This window comes from Prionailurus viverrinus, chromosome C1, assembly GCF_022837055.1.
Source record: "Prionailurus viverrinus isolate Anna chromosome C1, UM_Priviv_1.0, whole genome shotgun sequence".
In the NCBI taxonomy this organism is placed as follows: domain Eukaryota; kingdom Metazoa; phylum Chordata; class Mammalia; order Carnivora; family Felidae; genus Prionailurus; species Prionailurus viverrinus.
Genome location: NC_062568.1, coordinates 29,441,480 through 29,462,535, shown reverse-complemented (window position 1 = coordinate 29,462,535; position 21,056 = coordinate 29,441,480). Strand labels below are relative to the sequence as shown.

At 40.1% G+C, this 21,056-nt stretch overlaps 1 protein-coding gene across 2 annotated transcripts in view; it reads left to right on the top strand.

Moving 5' to 3' along the window:
• CASP10 (caspase 10) overlaps window positions 1-21,056 on the top strand; it is a 95,826-nt gene that overhangs the window by 53,859 nt on the left and 20,911 nt on the right. The window contains exon 9 of one of the 2 annotated variants that reach the window (XR_007154626.1): window positions 269-3,819. The exons of the other annotated variant lie outside the window; for it this stretch is intronic. The gene's annotated coding sequence lies outside the window, so the exon portion shown is untranslated. Of the gene's footprint in view, window positions 1-268; window positions 3,820-21,056 lie in introns of those variants that run through there. 2 annotated transcript variants of the gene reach the window in all.

Genomic DNA, 21,056 nt, shown 5'->3' with positions numbered 1-21,056 from the left:
CTTTTTGCATGTCAATGCTGATTAATGTAATTTGGTCACCAGACAGGGTGATTTCTCAGCCTGCTGCACTGTGAATATTGGCCAGCTAAGGTACACAGGATGGTTTTGCCCTCTTGGTTGGGGAAGACTAAGTTTCTTAGTCTGTACCTGTCAGTATTTTTGGTGGTGGTGATTTCTGTGGTGGTGATATAACCAGTGCTGCCAAGGCGGGGAGAAGGGGCAATGACTCACTTTTTTATTGCCCTGAGCCATTGTTCTGTGTTTCTAGTCTGGAACAGGAAGCAAGCCTGAAGATGAGAACCCTCTTGTGATGCCTCCGAGCTCCCCAAACCTGTTCTCATAAATCAGGTTCAAATGCAGACTCAACTTTCCTCATCTGTGACCACCACTTGCACACCACTGCTGCTGACAGTTTTCCATTCCCAGAATGCACAATCAGAAGCCCTGTACTGCATCTGATCATCCTACATTTCAGCTTATTTTGCCACTTGCAAGCATCCTCGCCCCTCTACTCATGTCGTCTTGGATCTCCAGCTCTCGCCACCCTGCAAGGAGACAGTGAGCCAGTTTTGGCTAGATGCTTCTTGCTGCGGCCAAATTAGCAACGTTAGCCTTTGGTTCTAGTCACTTGTTGATGCCAAAAATGATGACTCTGTGAGAGTGACAGAGAGGTGTTACTGTGCCCATTTTATGGATCAGAAAATCAAGGCTCAGAGAAGCTAAATAATAAACAAGGTCATACTGCTAGAAATTGGGAAGGACCAGACTTGAACTCTATCTGGCTGACCTCCAAGTACAGGGACCTGTCCTTCCTGTCTTTACCATGCTGCTCTTGTGAAAATATTTTCTAAGAGACAGAGGGCAGGCTTATACAGAGCAATTAGCACCCCATCTCGGGTCTTGGAGATGGGAACCTGGCCTCTCTGCTGGAGGTATCAGCCTGAAATATCAAGGAGAAGACAATTTTATCAACAGTTTCAGCCCTGTAAGAAATGGGCTTGGCCTAAGTTAAATATTGTGATAAAATATTAAAACAGGAAGTTCTATTACTTATAAGAAAGATGGCTCATTCTGCCAGTAATCGAAAGCACTGCTGTTTGTGGAAGTTTGGCAAGTCCAACTTCCTCAGGTCCCTGGAACTGAACCCTTAGGTCTGGGACCTCTATATGTGACAAATCTACTCAGCCAGGCTTCCCCCTTTTTGCTCTGTGTTCAGTAGGAGGTTACAATTTCTAGGAAGGACAATGAAGCAAATTCAGTGGCAGGCAGAGACATGGGGGCCTGAACAGACAGATCTTAACAACTTCCTTTCCTAGGTTTGCCTTTGCTTGGACACCTCACAGGGCAGTGATTGATAGTCTTTTCCAGAGTCTTGCTCCTCCAACCACCCACCAGCTGTGTTATCTCCTAGAGCAAGACTTAAACCCAGCCCCTTTCCAGCACCACCCTTCCATTTTCGAGCCATGGGGTTTAGAATTCTGAACTCATCACTCTTACCTCTTATTGCTCACACTTTTGTTTCATGTGTCTATGTGTCTATCTCATTTCATCTTTTAAAAATTCCTTTATTTATTTGGGAATATAATATAAGCAGCTGGTAAAACATTTAAACAGTACAGAAGGATACATAGGGAAAAGTAAATTTCACACTGATCCCCTCCCCCAAGTCCCCAGTTCTTCCACAGAGATAATTATTGTTTCTTCTTTTTGTTATTTATTTAAGTAATCTCTACACCCAACATGGGTCTTGAGCTCACGACCCCCAGACCAAGAGTTGCATGTTCTTTCTACTGAGCCATCCAGGTGTCCCCAGAGGTAATTATTGTTTCTAATATTTTGAATATCCCTTCAGAGATATGTTATTCTTATATAAACATATATATATATATATATATATATATATATATATCTGTGTCTTTCTCTGATTTTCCCCTTCCCAAATGCTGGCAGACCATTCTGCACTTGGGTTTTTTAATTGAACATATCTCAGAGCTTATCCTGTATCAGAACATCTAGGTCTCCCTGATCTTCTTTATGGCTGCCAATATTCCATTATATGCATGTGTCATCAGTGATCCAACTAGCCCCCCACTGATGGGCATTTAGGGATTGTAGGGTTCATATGGGTAGAAACCAGATCTTACCCATCCTTTGTTTCCTATGTTTCAATCTAAAACAGTGCTCTGCCAGAATTGTTTAGTAATTAAAAGACAAATACAAACCACAAACACATTCGTTCATGAAAATTGGGGAAAAGCTCTTATTTATTCTCAGCTCTGAGCTTTATATCTGCTGCTTTGCTGAAGTAAGAATGTGCTAGTTCTCATGCAGCTTTCTCATCAGCCACAGGTACTCAGCCCTACCAGGTATCAAGTAGTTAGAAAACTTATGGATGCAAAAATGTCCCTGCCTTCTAGGAAATTATAATCTGGTTGGAGAGAGAAGAAAGGTGTTTGTTGGCAAAAACAAAATAATCAAGAAAGGATGGATAAATTTTAAAAGTGGTGTTAGGACATTGGTTCTCTATCTGCAAGAAATTAAAGTTAGATTCCTATCTCAGACCATGCACACATACACAAAAACTCCAAAAATATAAATGTTAAAACAAAACTATAAAGGCATTAAAAGAAATATAGGAAATGAAAGACCAGAGAAAGTCTCCCTAAGCAACACATAGAAGCCAGAAGTCACAAAGAAAAAGCCAGGTATATTTGTCCACATAAAAATGTAAATTTTCTGTGTAATTGAAGACACAAAAATTGCATTAAAAGACAGGCAATGACGTTTGGGAAGATGAAAAGATGCCCATTATATCTTGTTAACTAAACAGAAAGTAAGCTATAAACCATATATATACTTATATAAATTGATATATTCAGTCAGAGTGCAGTCAGAGGTGGAAACCACACCTGTCCTTCAAAATGGAAAATTTAATAGGAAGAATTATTCACTAGTAAAAGAAAATTACTGAAAGTAAAATGCCTTTAGGGCTGAGGGAGGTACCCATGGAAAGAAGAGATTTGGAAGACTCCTCCCCACCCCACAAATGTTGGTCCCAGTTGAAGAAGCTGTGACTGTGCCCACTGAAGGTAGAGAAGTTCATGGGAGTGTCATAGGCTCACCTGCAGTCTGCAAGTGGAGGCTGGTGAGCAGGAGGCTTCCTGTGGGCATGCTGACAAAGTTCCTGGAGTGTGAGCACCACTAGGTCTCCTGCAAGCTGCTGGTAGCCCTGCCATAGAAGCAGGAAAGAAAAGCCCGCTGAACTAGGAAGAGAAGCCCTTCCTCTGCTTGGCCTTGTGCTGTCTCTCCAGTGTCCTCTAGGATCAAAACCTAAAATTGTGCCACCTGGTGGAGGAGCCATTTTCATAGGATGTAGCTACAGTGTCATCAAGCAGGCAGTAGGAGAGTGGATTTGGTGCTCAGAGGCAGTACATGGATTGATACAAGATGGCATATATGATATATGTGCACATTCACACTTATTATGTGTTTACTCAGTACACCAGGAGGTGTTGTAATTCTTTTACATGTATTAACTCATTTGATTTTCACACTAAGTCTCCAACTCTTCAAAAGAGTTATTAATATCTGTATTCTATGAATGAGGAAATCGAAGCACGCAGCTCTTAAGTAACTTGCCCAAGGTCACACAACTAGTAAATGGCAGAGCAAGAATCATAATGGCTTAATAAGCATAAAAATAGACGGAAAGAATCAAAATAACAGTGTTACCTCTCAAGACAGGATTAAAGAAGCCATGGAAGTGGATTTTATTTATTTATTTTTAACAGTGCTTCAATAAATAAATACAGTAATAAATACTGTTTTTTATTTCGTTTTTGTATATGCGGGAGGGCTCCTTTGGGGAGGGGGTTATTTTCCAAAGAAACTGAAATAACTGAAAAATGACAACTGTCTGTGCCAGGCGGTAAGAATCAAGAGTTCCATAGGCACCAGGTGAGAACTCTCAGCAGGAGGAAGTCATATCTGGAGGGTGTGTCAGGGGCCTGAGGGAAGGTTTAGAAGAGGGTGAGTCACACAGTCCCTGCGGTTGGTTTCTGGCTCACGTTGTGTCAGGTCTGATCAGTGGCTGGTTACCTACCCTGAGCCGCCTGCCCTCCTCTGTCTCAACAGCTTCCAGGAAAAGGTGGCTAGTGGCTGCCTGAGGGATGCGGGTGGGGGAGGGGGAATTAGCACGTGGGCAGCACCTGCTCTCTGTGAGATAATACATGCAAGCACCACGGATACTGCTTTATTAAGCCCTCCAAAGCACCCTCATCAAGCAAGTCATTATTATTGCCATTTCCCATATGGAAAACCAAGGCTGAGTGAAGCAAAGGAAGGTATCTGGATCTCAGCAAGAGGAGGAGCTAGGGTTTGAATCCAGATCTGTCTGATTCCAAAGTCCAAGCTCAGTCTACCACACCCATCTGCTTTCCAGATGGTGAAAGATTAGGTCACTTTCCCTAAAGGCCTACTTCAGGAACGCTTAACCAACTGAGCCACCCAGGCGCCCCTTGTGGCTCATCAGCAACTTTAGATCCTTCCCTGAGATAAAGGGGTGCAGGTCAAAGTGTCAGTAGAGGGAGAGCTGAGCGGGGGTGCTGACACTGGTTTTCAACCCATGGTCATCTCTCCTTCCTTTTAGGAGTGGCCCCTGGGCTACATCTATTTTCAGACTGTGAGGCTGGGTCTGGACAGCCTAAGCGTAGTTGGCACTTGAATTTTGGGAACACTGAGGTGAGCCTGGAATTTCCAAGATGGGCACAAGAGAAGTGATGAGCACTGGTGCCCAAAGGGCTGGCTTTAAAGTGTGTCAGTTGGGACCTACCCACCCTCTCTTTCATTATTAGTCCACTATTTTTACCTGTAGTCTGGGTATGCATGAAGGCAGCAGTATAGATACCTGTGCTAACGAGCTAATGCAATGTTCCCTTATAGCATGGGGCCCACTGGCAATAGTGGGCAGTGCATGGTCATTATGCACTAAACAACAGAGGATCATATAGTGAAAAGTTATTCTTTTTATACTTCTCTAACATCAGGGCAAAAATTCCACTGTCAACGCTAATATATCTTTAATACATCTCAAAACATGCTAACTTCCCATTTTGACAAAAGAGACATCTTCTTTAGTCATTCATCAGTTGATGGATATTTGGGCTTTTCCCATAGTTTGGCTATTGTTGATAATGCTACTATAAACACTGGGGTCCAGGTACCCCTTCAATCTGTATTTTTGTATCCTTTAGATAAATACCTAGTAGTGCAATTGCTGGATCATAGGGTAGTTCCATTTTTAACTTTTTGAGGAACCTTCATACTGTTCTCCAGAGTGGCTGCACCAGTTTGCATTCCCCCCAACAGTGCAAGAGGGTTTCCCTTTCTTGGCATCCTCGCCAACACCTGCTGTTTCTTGTGCTGTTAACTTTAGCCATTTTGACAGAATGAGGTGGATCTCATCATGGTTTGATTTGTATTTTCCTAATAATAAGTGATGTTGAGAATCTTTTCATGTGTCTGTAAGCCACCTGGATGTCTTCTTTGGAAAAATGACTATTCATGTCTTCTGTCCATTTCTTCAGTGGATTATTTGTATTTTGGGTGTTGAGTTTAAGTTCTTTATGGATTTTAGATACTAACCCTTTATTGGATATGTCATTTTAAAATAGCTTCTCCCATTGCGAAGGTTGCCTTTAAGTTGTGTTGACTATTTCCTTCACGTTGCAGAAGCTTTTTATCTTGATGAAGTCCCAACCATTCATGTTTGCTTTTGTTTCCTTTGCCTCCCGAGACATGTCTAGTAAGAAGTTGCTATGGCTGAGGTCAAAGAGGTTGCTCCCTGTGTTCTCCTCTAGAATTTTGATGGTTTCCTGTCTCACATTTAGGTCTTTCATCCAGTTTGAACTTATTTTTGTGTATGGTGTAAGAAAGTGGTTCAGTTTCATTCTTCTGCATGTTGCTGTCCAATTTTCCCACCACCATTTGTTGAAGAAACTCTTTTTTCCATTGGATATTCTTTCCTGCTTTGTCAAAGATTATTTGGCCATATAGTTGTGGGTCCATTTCTGGGTTCTCTATTCTGTTCCATTGATCTATGTATCTGTTTTTGTGCCAGTATCATACTGTGTTGATGACTACAGCTTTGTAATATAGCCTAATGTCCAGAATTGTGATGCCTCCAGCCTTGCTATTCTTTTTCAAGATTGATTTGGCTATTCAGGGTCTTTTCTGGTGCCATACACATTTTAGTATTGTTTGTTCTAGCTCTGTGAAAAATGTTGGTGGTACTTTGATTGGGATTGCCTTAAATGTGTAGATTGCTTTGGGTAGTATAGACATTTAACAATGTTTGTTCTTCCAATCCATGAGCATAGAATGCTTATCAATTTCTTTGTGTCCTCTTTAATTTCTTTCATAGGGGTTGTATAGTTCTCAGAGTATATAGATCTTTTACCTCCTTGATTAGGTTTATTCCTGAGTATCTTATGGTTTTTGATGCAATTGTAAAGGGGATTGATTCATTGATTTCTCTTTCTGCTGCTTCGTTATTGGTATATAGAAATGCAATAGATTTTTGTATTTTGATTTTATGTCCTGTGATTTTGCTGAATTTATGTATTAGTTTTGGTGGAGTCTTTCAGGTTTTCTTTTTCTTTTTCCTTTCCTTTTTCTTTTTCTTTTTCTTTCCTTTCCTTTCTTTTCTTTTTTTCTTTTTCTTTTCTTTTTTTTTTTTTGAGGGAAGAGGGTGTAAGTGTGCAAAGGGCAGACACAGATTGGGAGAGAGAGAGAGAATCCCGTGAGGGGCGAAGAAAGAGGGACGGAGGGAGAGAGACAGAGAGAGACAGAGAGAGAGAGAGAAGTGGGGCTCACCCAAAGGTGGGCTTGTGCTTACCCAAAGCAAAGCTCATGCTCACTCTTTTGGGTTTTCTACATAGAGTATCATGTTGTCTGCAAATAGTGAAAGTTTGACTTCTTCCTTTCTGATTTCAATGCCTTTTATTTTTTCTTGTTGTCTAATTAGTGAGGCTAAGACTTCGAGTACTATGTTAAATAATAATGGTGAGAATGGACATCCTTGTCTTCTTCCTGACTGTAGGGGAAAGGCTATTAGTTTTTCCCCATTAAGGATGATATTAGCTGTGGGTCTCCTGTATATGGCCTTTATGATGTTGAGGTATGTTCCTTCTATCCCTACTTTGTTGAGGGTTTATATCAAGAATGGAGGCTGTATTTTGTCAAATGCTTTTTCTGCCTCTATTGAGAGGATCACATGGTTTCTATCCTTTCTTTTCTTTTTTTTTTTGATTCAAATTTATTTTTTATTTTTTAAAATTTATATCCAAATTAGTTAGTATATAGTGAAGCAATGATTTCAGTAGATTCCTTAATGCCCCTTACCCATTTAGCCCATCCCCCTCCCACAACCCCTCCAGAAACCCTCAGTTTGTTCTCCATATTTATGAGTCTCTTCTGTTTTGTCCCCCTCTCTGTATTTATATTATTTTTGTTTCCCTTCCCTTATGTTCATCTGCTTTGTCTCTTAAAGTCCTCATATGAGTGAAGTCATATGATTTTTGTCTTTCTCTGACTGACTAATTTCACTTAGCATAATACCCTCCAGTTCCATCCATGTGGTTGCAAATGGCAAGATTTAATTCTTTTTGATTGCTGGGTAATACTCCATTGTATATATACACCACTTCTTCTTTATCCATTCATCCATCGATGGACATTTGGGCTCTTTCCATACTTTGGCTATTGTAGATAGTGCTGCTATAAACATGGGGATGCATGTGTCCCTTTGAAACAATACACCTGCATCCCTTGGATAAATGCCTAGTAATGCAATTCCTGGGTCGTTAGGTAGTTCTATTTTTAGTTTTTTGAGGAACCTTCATACTGTTTTCCAGAGTGGCTACAGCAGCTTGCATTCCCACCAACAATGCAAAAGAGATCCTTTTTCTCCGCACCCTTGCCAACATCTGTTGTTGCCTGAGCTGTTAATGTTAGCCATTCTGACAGGTGTAAGGTGGTATCTCATTGTGGTTTTGATTTGTATTTCCCTGATGAGGAGTGATGTTGAGCATTTTTTCATGTGTCGGTTGGCCATCTGGATGTCTTCTTTGGAGAAGTGTCTATTCATGTCTTTTGCCCATTTCTTCACTGGATTATTTGTTTTTTGGGTGTTGAGTTTGATAAGTTCTTTGTAGATTTTGGATACTAACCCTTTATCTGATATGCCATTTGCAAATACCTTCTCCCATTCTGTCAGTTGCCTTTTAGTTTTGCTGATTGTTTCCTTCTCTGTGCAGAAGGTTTTTATTTTGATGAGGTGCCAGTAGTTCATTTTTGCTTTGGTTTCCCTTCTCTCTGGAGACGTGTTGAGTAAGAAATTGCTACAGGCAAGATCAAAGAGGTTTTTTACCTGCTTTCTCTTCGAGGATTTTGATGGCTTCCTGTCTTACTTACATTGAGATCTTTATCCATTTTGAGTTTATTTTTGTGTATGGTGTAAGAAAGTGGTCCAGGTTCATTCTTCTGCATGTCGCTGTCCAGTTTTCCCAGCACCGCTTGCTGCAGAGACTCTCTTTATTCCATTGGATATTCTTTCCTGTTTTGTCAAAGATTAGTTGGCCACACTTTTGTGGGTCCATTTCTGGGTTCTCTATTCTGTTCCATTGATCTGAGTGTCTGTTCTTGTGCCAGTATCATACTGTCTTGATGATTATAACTTTCTGGTATAGCTTGAAGTCTGGGATTGTGATGCTTCCTGCTTTGGTTTTCTTTTTCAAGATCGCTTTGGCTATTCAGGATCTTTTCTGGTTCCATACAAATTTTAGGATTATTTGTTCTAGCTCTGTGAAGAATGCTGGTGTTACTTTGATAGGGATCACATTGAATATGTAGATTGCTTTGGGTAGTATGACATTTTAACAATATTTGTTCTTCCTATCCAGGAACATAGAATCTTTTTCCATTTCTTTGTGTCTTCTTCAATTTCTTTCATCAGTTTTCTATAGCTTTCAGTGTATAGATTTTTCACCTCTTTGGTTAGATTTATTCCTAGGTATTTTATGGTTTTTGGTGCAACTGTAAACGGGATCAATTCCTTGATTTCTCTTTCTGTTGCTTCATTGTTGGTGTATAGGAATGCAACCGATTTCTGTGCATTGATTTTATATCCTGCCACTTTGCTGAATTCATGGATCAGTTCTAGCAGTTTTTTGGTGGAATCTTTTGAATTTTCCATATAGAGTATCATGTCATCTGCAAAGAGTGAAAGTTTGACCTCCTCCTGGCCAATTTGGATGCCTTTTATTTCTTTGTGTTGCCTGATTGCAGAGGCTAAGACTTCCAATACTATGTTGAATAACAGTGGCGAGAGTGGACATCCCTGTCTTTGTCCCTGACCTTAGGGGGAAAGCTCTCAGTTTTTCCCCATTGAGGATGATATTAGTGTTGGGTCATTCATATATGGCTTTTATCATGTCGAGGTATGCTCCTTCTATCCCTCCTTTCCTGAGGGTTTTTTATCAAGAAAGGATGCTGTATTTTGTCAAATGCCTTCTCTGCATCTATTGAAAGGATCATATGATTCTTGTCCTTTCTTTTATTGATGCGATGAATCACATTAATTGTTTTGCAGATACTGAACCAGCCCTGCATCCCAGGTATAAATCCCACTTGGTCGTGGTGAATAATTTTGTTAATATATTGTTGATCTGGTTGGCTAATATCTTGTTGAGGATTTTTGTATCCATGTTCATCTGGGAAATTGGTCTATAGTTCTCCTTTTTAGTGGGGTCTCTGTCTAGTTTTGGAATCAAGGTAATGCTGGCTTCATAGAAAGAGTTTGGAAGTTTTCCTTCCATTTCTATTTTTTGGAACAGTTTCAAGAGAATAGGTGTTCACTCTTCCTTAAATATTTGATAGAATTCCCCTGGGAAGCCATCTGGCCCTGGACTCTTGTTTTTTGGCAGATTTTTGATTACTAATTCAATTTCCTTACTGGTATGGGTCTGTTCAAATTTTCCCATTTCTTCCTGTTTTCAGTTTTGGTAGTGTATATGTTTCTAGGAATTTGTCGATTTCTTCCAGATTGCTCATTTTGTTGGCATATAATTGCTCATAATATTCTCTTATTATTGTTTTTATTTCTGTTGTGTTGGTTGTGATTTCTTCTCTTTCATTCTTGATTTTACTTATTTGGGTCCTTTCTTTTTCTTCTTGATCAAACTGGCTAGTGGTTTATCAATTTTGTTAATTCTTTCAAAGAACCAGCTTCTGGTTTCATTGATCTGTTCTACTGTTTTTTGGTTTTGATAGCATTGATTTCTGCTGTAATCTTTATTATTTCCTGTCTTCTGCTGGTTTTGGGATTTATTTGCTGTTCTTTTCCCAGCTCATTAAGGTGTAAGGTTAAGTTGTGTATCTGAGATCTTTCTTCCTTCTTTAGGAAGGCCTGGATTGCTATATACTTTCCTCTTATGACTGCCTTTGCTGTGTCCCAGAGGTTTTGGGTTGTGATGCTATCATTTTCATTGACTTCCATATACTTTTTAATTTCCCCTTTAACTGCTTGTTTAGCCCATTCATTCTTTAGTAGGATGTTCTTCAGTCTCCAAGTATTTGTTACCTTTCCAAATTTTTTCTTGTGGTTGATTTTGAGTTTCATAGCATTGTGGTCTGAAAATATGCATGGTATGATCTCGATCTTTTTGTACTTACTTAGGGCTGATTTGTGTCCCAGTGTATGGTCTATTCTGGAGAACGTTCCATGTGCACTGGAGAAGAATGTATATTCTGGTGCTTTAGGGTGAAATGTTCTGAATATATCTGTTAAGTCCATCCGGTCCGATGTGTCATTCAAAGCCCTTGTTTTCTTGTTGATTTTTTGATTAAATGATCTGTCCATTGCTGTGAGTGGGGTGTTGAAGTCTCCTACTATTATGGTATTACTATGGATGAGTTTCTTTATGTTTGTGATTAATTGATTTATATATTTGGGTGTTTTCACATTTGGCGCATAAATGTTTACAATTGTTAGGTCTTCTTGGTGGATAGACCCTTTAGTTATGATATAATACCCTTCTGCATCTCTTGATACAGTCTTTATTTTAAAGTCTAGATTTAAAGTCTGAAAGAAGTATGGCTACTCTGGCTTTCTTTGTTGACCATTAGCATGATAGATGGTTCTCCATCCCCTTAATTTCAATCTGAAAGTGTCGTTAGGTCTAATGTGGGTCTCTTGTAAACAGCATATAGATGGATCTTGTTTTCTTATCCATTCTGTTACCCTATGTCTTTTGATTGGAGCATTGAGTCCATTGACGTTTAGAGTGACTACTGAAAGATATGAATTTATTGCCATTATGTTGCTTGTAGAGTTGGAATTTCTGGTGGTGTCTCTGGTCCTTTCTAATCTTTGTTGCTTTTGCTATCTATCTATCTATCTATCTATTTATTTATTATGTTTTCTCCCCTCAGAGAATCCCCCTTAAAATTTCTTGCAGGGCTGGTTTAGTAATCACAAAGTCCTTTAATTTTTGTTTGTCTGGGAAACTTTTCATATTTCCTTCTAGGTTGAATGATAGCCTTACTGGATAAAGAATTCTTGGCTGCATATTTTTCTGATTCAGCACATTGAATATATCCTGCCACTCCTTTCTGGCCTGCCAAGTTTCTGTGGATAGGTCTGCTGCAAACCTGATCTGTCTTTCCTTGTAGGTTAAGGACTTTTTTTCCTTTGCTGCTTTCATGATTCTCTCCTTCCCTGAGTATTTTGGGAATTTGACTATGATATGCTTTGTTGATGGTTGGTGTTTGTTGAATCCCATTGGAGTCCTCTGTGCTTCCTGGATTTCGATGTCTGTGTCTTTCCCCAGGCTAGGGAAGTTTTCCACTATGATTTGCTCACATAACCCTTTTATCCTTATTTCTCTGCCTTCCTCTTCTGGGACCCCTATGATTATGGTATTGTTCCCTTTTTAATGAGTCACTGATTTCTCAAATTCTTAAATCGTGCTCTTTTGCCTTAATCTCCCTCTTTTTTTATGCTTTGTTATTATCCGTAAGTTTGTCCTCTATATCACTGATTCTCTGTTCTGCCTCATCCATCCTTGCTGCCACGGCATCCATTTGAGATTGCAGCTCAGTTACAGCATTTTTAATTTCATCCCGACTAGCTTTTACTTCTTTTATCTGCACAGAAAGGGATTCTAATCTATTTTTGACTCCAACTAGTATTCTTATTATCTTGATTCTAAATTCTGGTTCAGACATCTTGCTTGTATCTGTTTTGGTTAAGTCCCTGGCTGTTGTTTCTTCTGCTCTTTCTTTTGGGGTAAATTCCTTTGTTTCATCATTTTGAAGGAAGAAAAGGAATTAATGAGGTAAAAAAATTACAATTAAAAATATTAAAATTTAAAAATTAAACACACACACACACACAGACACACACACAAAATAGAATAAATGATGCTAGATCCTAAGTGTCTTTTGGTCTGGGTGTTGAAAGGGGCTTGATAGATTAGAGAAAAAGGTGTAAAGAAGAAAACAAGGAAGTATTTTGAAAATTTGAAAAAATGAATACACTGAAGTAAAATAAAATGAAATGATGAAAGTAAAAAAGAATTTGAAAAAACTTACACAAAATTAAAAAATGTAGTACAAAAAATTCAAGAAAAATATTTTTAATAAGGATTCAAAATAAAAATGAATTTTTTCTTTCTGTTCAAGAAAAAGAAAATAAATAAAAAAGAAAAAAGGAAAAAGGAAACAGAAAGAAAGAAAATTGAATAGATGGACCAGTGAACATACTGAAATATGACTGAAATTACTTTGTTTTCCCCTAGAAGTCAAACTATGAAGCGCTTTATAGTCCATAAACTAAGCAGGCGGAGAGACTTGTGTTCCTGAAGAGCGAGGTTGGCCCAGTTGGGCAGGGCTTAGTGTAACGGCTCTGTTCTCCACTAGATGGCGCTGCTTGGCTTACTGGGTGGATCATTGTGGCGCTTGTAGGTCCATATGTGCATGCGCGGGAGCAGTGAAAATGGCATCACCCAGCTACCCAGTCTCTAGTATCAGAACTCTGTTCTCCCTGATCAGCAATCATGCACCTGTCCTTTGTCTTCAGCTTCCGTCCACTCCCCGCTCTTACACAGTCCGTGACCAAGTCCCAGGCAGCACCTCTGTCCTGAGTTTTGTTTCAGATGTGGCTGTTTTTCCTGACCCCTTACCTCTGAGGGACTGTGGCTTTGACCCATTCTGCCCCTCTGCAGGAGGGTCTCACAGAGCAATGGCTGGGTGCCGGCCACACCCAGGAATGTTTGTGGGACCACGTTGCTGCCAATGCCCAGAGACTGCTGCTGGGTGCCAGCCTGTCCCAGAAAAAGTTGGCGAGATAGTGTAGCAGCAGCATTTCAGGGATTATGGAAAATTACAACCCACATCTGGCACCAGGCTTCACCCTTAATGACCTTGTTCCAGCACCAGCAAATATGGTTGTTCTCCCAGGTCCACTGGGGCCTTGCTTTTGGGGGACCCACACAGACTTTACCAAGTGTCCTCCTAGCAGGGAACCGCCTCTCCCCGTGTGGCCTGAAGAACTCTGGACTCCACTCTGCTCCTGGGGATTCACCCTTCCCACCAGAGCACCACCAGGTATCGAGTTGTGGAGTTTCAGTCTCTGCCTTCTCACTGTTTATAGTCTTTATGGAATTTAAACCATCTCCTTTCTCCCTTTTTAGTTCAGTCCTTGCGGCTGTTTCCACTTTTCCACTTTCTCTCCAGCTGCTTTTGCGGTGGGAGGAGGGGAGGAAGCTTTTCCCATATTCCACCCCCCCGCCCCCGTCTCCATCCTCTCTCTGCATGCAAAAGCGGCTCCCTGTCCTCTGTGGCTGCTCTCTTCCCCAGTTCACCTCTCCGCACTGCATACCTGCTAAATTCTGTGGTTCAGGTTGTGCAGATTGTTGTGTTAATTCTCAGATCACTTTTCTAGGTGTGCAGGATGGTTTAGTGTTGGTCTGGCTGTATTTCATGGATGCGAGATGCACAAAAAACTTCTATGCTGTTCTGCTATCTTGGCTCCTTCCCCCTCAGCTAGTATCTTTATAATTGTAGTTTTAAATTCTAGTTCAGACATCTTATTTATGTATTTAAAATTTTTTTAAATGTTTATTCATTTTTGAGAGAGAGAAAAAGAGTGCAAGTGAGGGCAGCAGAGAGAGAGGGAGACACAGAATCCAAAGCAGGCTCCAGGCTCTGAGCTGTCACCATAGACAGCTCAAATTGACAGAACCACGAGATCACGACTTGAGCTGACGTGGGACATTTAACCAACTGAGCCACCCAGGCACTCCTTATTTATGAATGTATTGATTAAAGCTCTGGCCGTACTTCATTCTGTTCTTTCTTTTGGGGTGAATTCCTCCATCTTGTCATTTGTCAAGAGAAAAAAAAAGGAAGCTAGGTCCTAGGTGTGTTTTTGTCTGCTTGTTAAAAGAAACTAGATCAAATATATATAATTTAAAAAATATTAAAAATAAATTTTTAAAAATTGCTTTTTCTGCATCCCAAGAGGGAAAAAAAGAAACACAAAAGAAGCTACATCCTATTTACCTTGGAGCTGAAGCTTTGTAGCACTCTATGATCAAAGGAGTTGGTGTGTGCAAGAGGTTTGTGGGGGTCTTCTGGAGGTGAGGCCTGCTGTGCTGATTCTTGGGTGGACTTGCCCTAATGGAGATGAACCTATAGGGTGCATGGGGGTGGGCAGAGCTTGGTGTAAGTGGCTCCAGCTTCCACTTGGTGGCACTGTTTTGCTCACAAAGTCTGTCAGTGCTGATGAGCATGGTGAAAATTGTGTTGCCCTGCTCTCTCCTCCTGGAGTAGGGAGCTTGCACCTGCAACTCTTCAGGAAGCCCTGGCAGAAGAGCAAATAATCACCTCTCTTGTGTCCCCAGCATCTGCAAGATCCCTGCCTTCACCCTTCTGCATCTCAGTTCTGTCTGCCAAGTTGCACAGTACTCCTGTGTTTTGTCTCAGGCATGTGGCTAGGTTTCAAAAGTCCAAATTTTAGAGATTTGTGCAACACAGAGCCGAGCAGATCCTCTGGGGGAGCGACTTGCTGTACTGTGGCTGGTTTTGGCTTGTCCCAGAAATTGGTTGTGTGACTGCACAGAGCTTTAGAGTTTATGGTAAAGCACTGCAGAATGCTGGCACCAAGGCTCACTGCCCCCAGCCAACATCCCCATTCCTATGTTAGTGACTGAGGCAGCTCATTGGTGCCCACCGGGCCTTTTGCTCCCAGAGAGGCCATTTTACATCTCCCAAATGCAGCCCAAGCAGGGAAACTGCTTCTGGTACCACCTAGGGGATCCTCAGACCATGCTGCCTGATCCTGGGTCTCCCTCAGCCCTTCTTCCCCAATGGAACATTGCTAAGACCACCAGGTGTAACTCTGGTGATGGTGCAGACCTCCAAAACTTCAGGGTTTGTACTCCGCTGTTCATAAAAACTTGCAGTATCCAACCCTTCTCCTTCTCCCAGTCAGTGGTTTTGGGGAAGAGTTTTTCTTATGCAATTCCCTGTATGCACTTTCACTCTTTCTCTCTCTCTCTCTTTCCCTCTTGCTCCTCTCTCTGTGATTAGGGCTCCCTCCACATTGCAGTACCCACTGCTCTTCTCTCCTCCAAATCAACTCTCCACAGCTCCTACCTTCCACAATGTGGCAGTTTTTTCACCTCTAGTTGTGCATTTTTGCTCTCTCAGTCCTCAGATTGATTTCTTGAGTGTTCAAAATGATTTGATATTTATCTAGCTGTGTTTGAAGGATGAGGCAAACCTAGGGTCTCTGTATTCCTCTGCCATCTTAATTCCTCTCCATGTTGGTTTTTTTAAATGTAAAGTTTTCTTTTCTTTACTTTTTCCTTTCCTTTCCTTTCCTTTCCTTTCCTTTCCTTTCCTTTCCTTGTCTTATTTCTTTCTTTCTTTCTTTCTAAGTGGGCTTCACCCCCAATGTGGCTCTTGAAGTCATGACCCTGAGATTGAGAGTCACGTGCTCTACCGACTGAGCGAGTCAGGTGTCCCTAAAAGTAAACTTTTCATTGAAATATTACATAAATACTGAAGATGCACAAGAGTCATAAATGTATAGTTTAAATCATTTTGATTTTTAAGCGTATTTTTTTCACTTTCTTTTCTTCTCCAAATCTAGAGTTCACTTTTTCCACCAAGTACATTGTTCCCTGTTTTAGTTTGGGGACAAATTAATATCAGAGACTGAGACTATCTTTGCCAATAGTTTATTTAACACAGGTTCACTATGGGAATTTCACAAGCCAATAATAGCATACAGGATAATATCTCTTAATAAGCCAATAAAGAAATAACATACTCCAAATTAATGATAGTTTGGTCACATTATTGCTTCAGGCAAGGGAGATGAAAGGGAGAGACTTCAAATGTAGTTGAGGTGTACCTTTATTCAAGTTGGTACTAGGGAGGGACAGAGTAGCCAACTGAAAGCTGACATCTACCTGCCATGGCAAAGGTAAAAGTCCCTATTGGTAGAACATGTCCCTAGGGAACATTGGCATTGGTATTGGTGGATAAGATCACTGCTTGGTTTTCACCACTGCTGGTAAGAGTTGCCTTTATTGCAGCAGGAACTAATGCCCCAAGGTCTTTGAAGCACTTTTTAGTTATTTATTTTTATTTTTAATTTTTTTATTATATGAAATTTATTGTCACATTAGTTTCCATATAACACCCAGTGAAGCACTTTTTAGATTAGCAGAATCATCTTGCCCAGAATGAACCATCTCAGTCCTCACAAACTCTCAGTATTTAAAGTTTAAATGTCCTCTTGCCATAGTTGCTTCCTCAAATGTTTTAGTCCCCAGCAACACTCCTCAGGAGCTGAGTTACTGAGTGCTCAGTACCACAGATAAGATAAGGATATCCTGACACAGCTTACTTCAGTTTTTTTTTGTCTTTGCCATAAATAAATGGATTTGAAATCATATCAAACCAATCCACAACATCCCCTAAGAAAGTATGCTAGTTGGTAAAGTCTTTAGCTTATTTGTGCATCAATGGGTGGTTCTGTCATCTGGCTTCATCCTGGCTTAGAAAGACAGAAGTTAGAGTTGAAAATAATACTCTTTGGTTCTGTGCCAAAGCCACCTGTGGGCCAGCTCTTTTTGATGATGAAGCAACAGTGTTAGATGTCACGCATGACAAGAGTTAAAAGGTTAGCCTGGGAACAATGGAAAGAGGCATTTTGCATTTTCATTAAACAACTTTGGGAGCAGCCTGTGGGGTCCTGAATAAACATGTAAGAAGAACTTGGACAATAAAGATCTAGGCTGGAGTAGTCAGAGCTGGCTTCCTGGAGGAAGTGGATAGTGTTGTCTGGATTCACACTTTATTTTTCTTTTCTTTTTTTCTTTTCTTTTCTTCTTTTCTTTTCTTTTCTTCTCTTTTTTTTTCTTTTCTAAGATTTTATTTAAATTCTAGGTAACATACAAGTACAATATTGGTTTCAGGGGTAGAATTCAGTGATTCATCACTTACATGCAACACCTAGTGCTCATCATAACAAGTGCCTTCCTTAATGCCTATCACACATCCTGCCCATCCTCCACCCACCTCTCTCCATCAATTCTGTTTGTGCTCTCTCTTTAAGAGTGTCTTATGGTTTGTTTCACCTCTCTTTCTTTTCCTCCCTCCCATATGTTCAACTGTTTTGTTTCTTAAATTCCACATATGAGTGAAATCATACGGTGTTTGTCTTTTTCTGCTTGACTTATTTCACTTAGCATAATACACTCCAGCTCCATCCACATCATTGTAAATAACAAGATTTCATGCTTTTTGATGGCTGAGTAATATTCCAGTGTGTGTGTGTGTGTGTGTGTGTATCACATCTTTTTTGAGAGAGAGAGTGAGAATGGGAGAGGGGCAGAGGGAGAGAGAGAGAGAGAGAGACAGGGAGAGAGAGAGAGAAAGACAATCCCAAGCAGACCTTACACCCAGCGTGGAGTCTGACATGGGGTTTGATCCCATGACCATAAGATCATGACCCGAGCTGAAATCAAGAGTTGGACACTCAACAGATTGAGCCACCCAGATGCCCCCATATCTTCTTTTTCCATTCATCAGTTGATGGACATTTGGGCTCTCTCCATAGTCTGGCTATTGATAATGCTGCTATGAACATTGGGATGCATGTACTCCTTTGTGGATTCACACTTTGGAGTATCGGATGGAGAGTGTTCCAAGATGGGACAACAAATAACAGGGGGGCAAAAATGAGAAAAGTGGGTGGAATAGCATGATATTATCAAGGACCCAATGCTGAACTGGACTTGAGATACTGTAGAAAAGAGCCTTGAGAGGGCTTGTGGTGTCTTTTGGGAAAAGCAGAGAACTTGTTCTATTTGAAAAAGGTCCCTTGAATGTGTGGACTATCACTTAAGTACCCAAAGGTTATTTATGAGGTAATTTCAGGGAATAGTCACTCCCATTCCCACACAGGGGCACTTGAACTTTTATTCTCTTTTCTCTTCTGAAATGCATTTCTCCTCAACTATTAGGTATCTTCATCTAATTTCTTTATTTTGTTGCCTGATGCTTTTCACTTTTTGGTTAATAACACACCTTTTTTAGGAGTTCATACTTTTCTATCAGCTTACTTTTCTATGATGTTTCCTCCTTGAATCTCTGGTATCTTGGGCTGATTGTGCTTTGGTCTTATTTGCTTTCCCTTAGTGATCACATATTTCTGTTTTCCTTCCATCCTGGCTTGGCAATTTTCACCCTTTTTAAGCAACAGAATCCTCCCAGTTCAAATGTCACCAGTAATGGGCAGTGGCAGTCATTGCCCCATTGTCTGTGAACTTACTCTTATGAAGCTCCCACTGCCGCAGAATTGTGAAGCTTTTGACATTTCCCTGGTGGCTTCAGATAGAATCTGGTACAGCATTTGCCTATTGATAATTGAACACAAACACATGAAACTGGGCTTTCTTCTGCTTTTCTTTCCAATACCAGCTAGCCCCTACTCTCAGAGCAGTGGGGAGACTTTTGATACCTTTTAGCCTATTTACTTGTCTCTCTTGCCTTCCTGAGAAGTGAGTCTATAAATTTTTGCATAGATATTCCTGAGGTCCCCATATTACTAAAGCCAGGTCTGTTTCTAGCATGTGGGAGGTAAGGCTGAGACCTGCAATGTTTCATAAGCCAAACAGACCCATTCCCACTATATAAAGAATTCATATATCTAACAAAGCCAATACTTCACATTCATTTAATAAGGGACAAAATAGATGAACAGTCAATTTATATACAAGAAAATTTCTGTTGTTGAAGCAATTACAGGATATAGAAAAAGAAATTTTTCCAACTCATTTTGCAAGGCTCAATTAGCCCTAAATCTACAACCACCATGTAAGCAACTTTTTAGGAAACTTAGATAAGAAAATCTTATAATCAACACCAAAATTTTTTTCCTTGATAATTTAATACCCCTTCCTGATTAAAAAAAATACTAGGGAGCTTAAGTTGAAAAGAAGAATCTCTAACTTGATAAAAATAATTGTCAGATCCAGATGGCCAACAGACACATGAAAAGATGCTCAACATCATTCATCATCAGGGAAATGCAAAAGAAAATGACAATGAGATATCACCCCACACCTGTCAGAATGGCTAAAATAAAAAACACAAGAAACAACAAGTGTTGGTGAAGATGTGGGAAATAAAGAACCCTCTTGCACTATTGCTGGGAATGCAAACTGGTGCAGCCAGTTTGGAAAACAGTATGGAAGTTCCTCAAAAAGTTAAAAATAGAACTACCTTATGATCCAGTAATTGTACTACTGGGTGTTTATCCAAAATATACAAAAACATTAATTCAAAGGGATACATGCATCTCAATGTTTATAGCAACATTATTTACAATAGCTAAATTATGGAAGGAGCCCAAGTGTCCATTGATTGATTAGTGGCTAAAGAAGATGTGGCACATATATATATATATATATACACAATAGACTATTAGTCAGCCATCAAAAAGAATGAAATATTGCCATTTGCAATGACATGGATAGAGCTAGAGAGTATTATGCTAAGCAAAATAAGAGAAAGACAAATACCATATAATTTCACTCATCTGTGGAATTTAAGAAACAAAAAAAAATGAGCAAAGGAAAAAAGAGAGAGAGAGACAAACCAAGAAACAGATTCATAACTACAGAGAACAAACTGATGGTTACCAGAGGGGACGTAGGTGAGTGGATGGGTTAAATAGGAGATGGGGATTAAGGAATGTACTTGTCATGATGAGCACTGGGTGATGTATGGAATTGTTGAATCAGCATATTGTATAACTGAAACTAACATAACACTGTCAACTATACTGGCATTAACATTAAAAAAAAATAACTGTCAGAAACCTAAGTAAAAAATCATACTAGGAAAACTTTGTAGGCATTCTCATTAAACTCAAGAACATGATAAAGTTTTCCACACTGTTCTGGAGGACCTTGACAATTTAATTATCTAGACAACTTAACAAGTTAATTTAGCATGTATATCCAGTGTAGGGAGGGCAGCTTACCTGTGTTCTTGAAGAGGAAAAGCGTTTGTAATTGCATATGGCCAGGCCTGAAAGATCACACATAGGATTTTGGCCTCAACTCTATCTTTTGATTTTTTACAGCCCAAGGAATAAACATAGGCTATCCCATCATGGGCCTGAATGAGTCAGATTTTGAGGGACTGTGTTAAGAACCAGGTAATTAGTCTGAGGTCAGAATCAATACCACTCAAAGAAGGATGATTGCACTTGCCTAGAGGATTAAATGTAATCGTGAACCTCAATCATTGCCAAGCTAGGAAAAGATGTCCCATATTCCATTTGGGCTTACTGTAGAGATCCTGGAGGGTTTTTTTCCTAAGGCTGGTAATGGATTGTTCTATTCTTCCAGTCTCATTGATCCAGGTACAACACAAAGTGCCAGCAGTTGCACAGATCTCATCTTGGCTGGCTG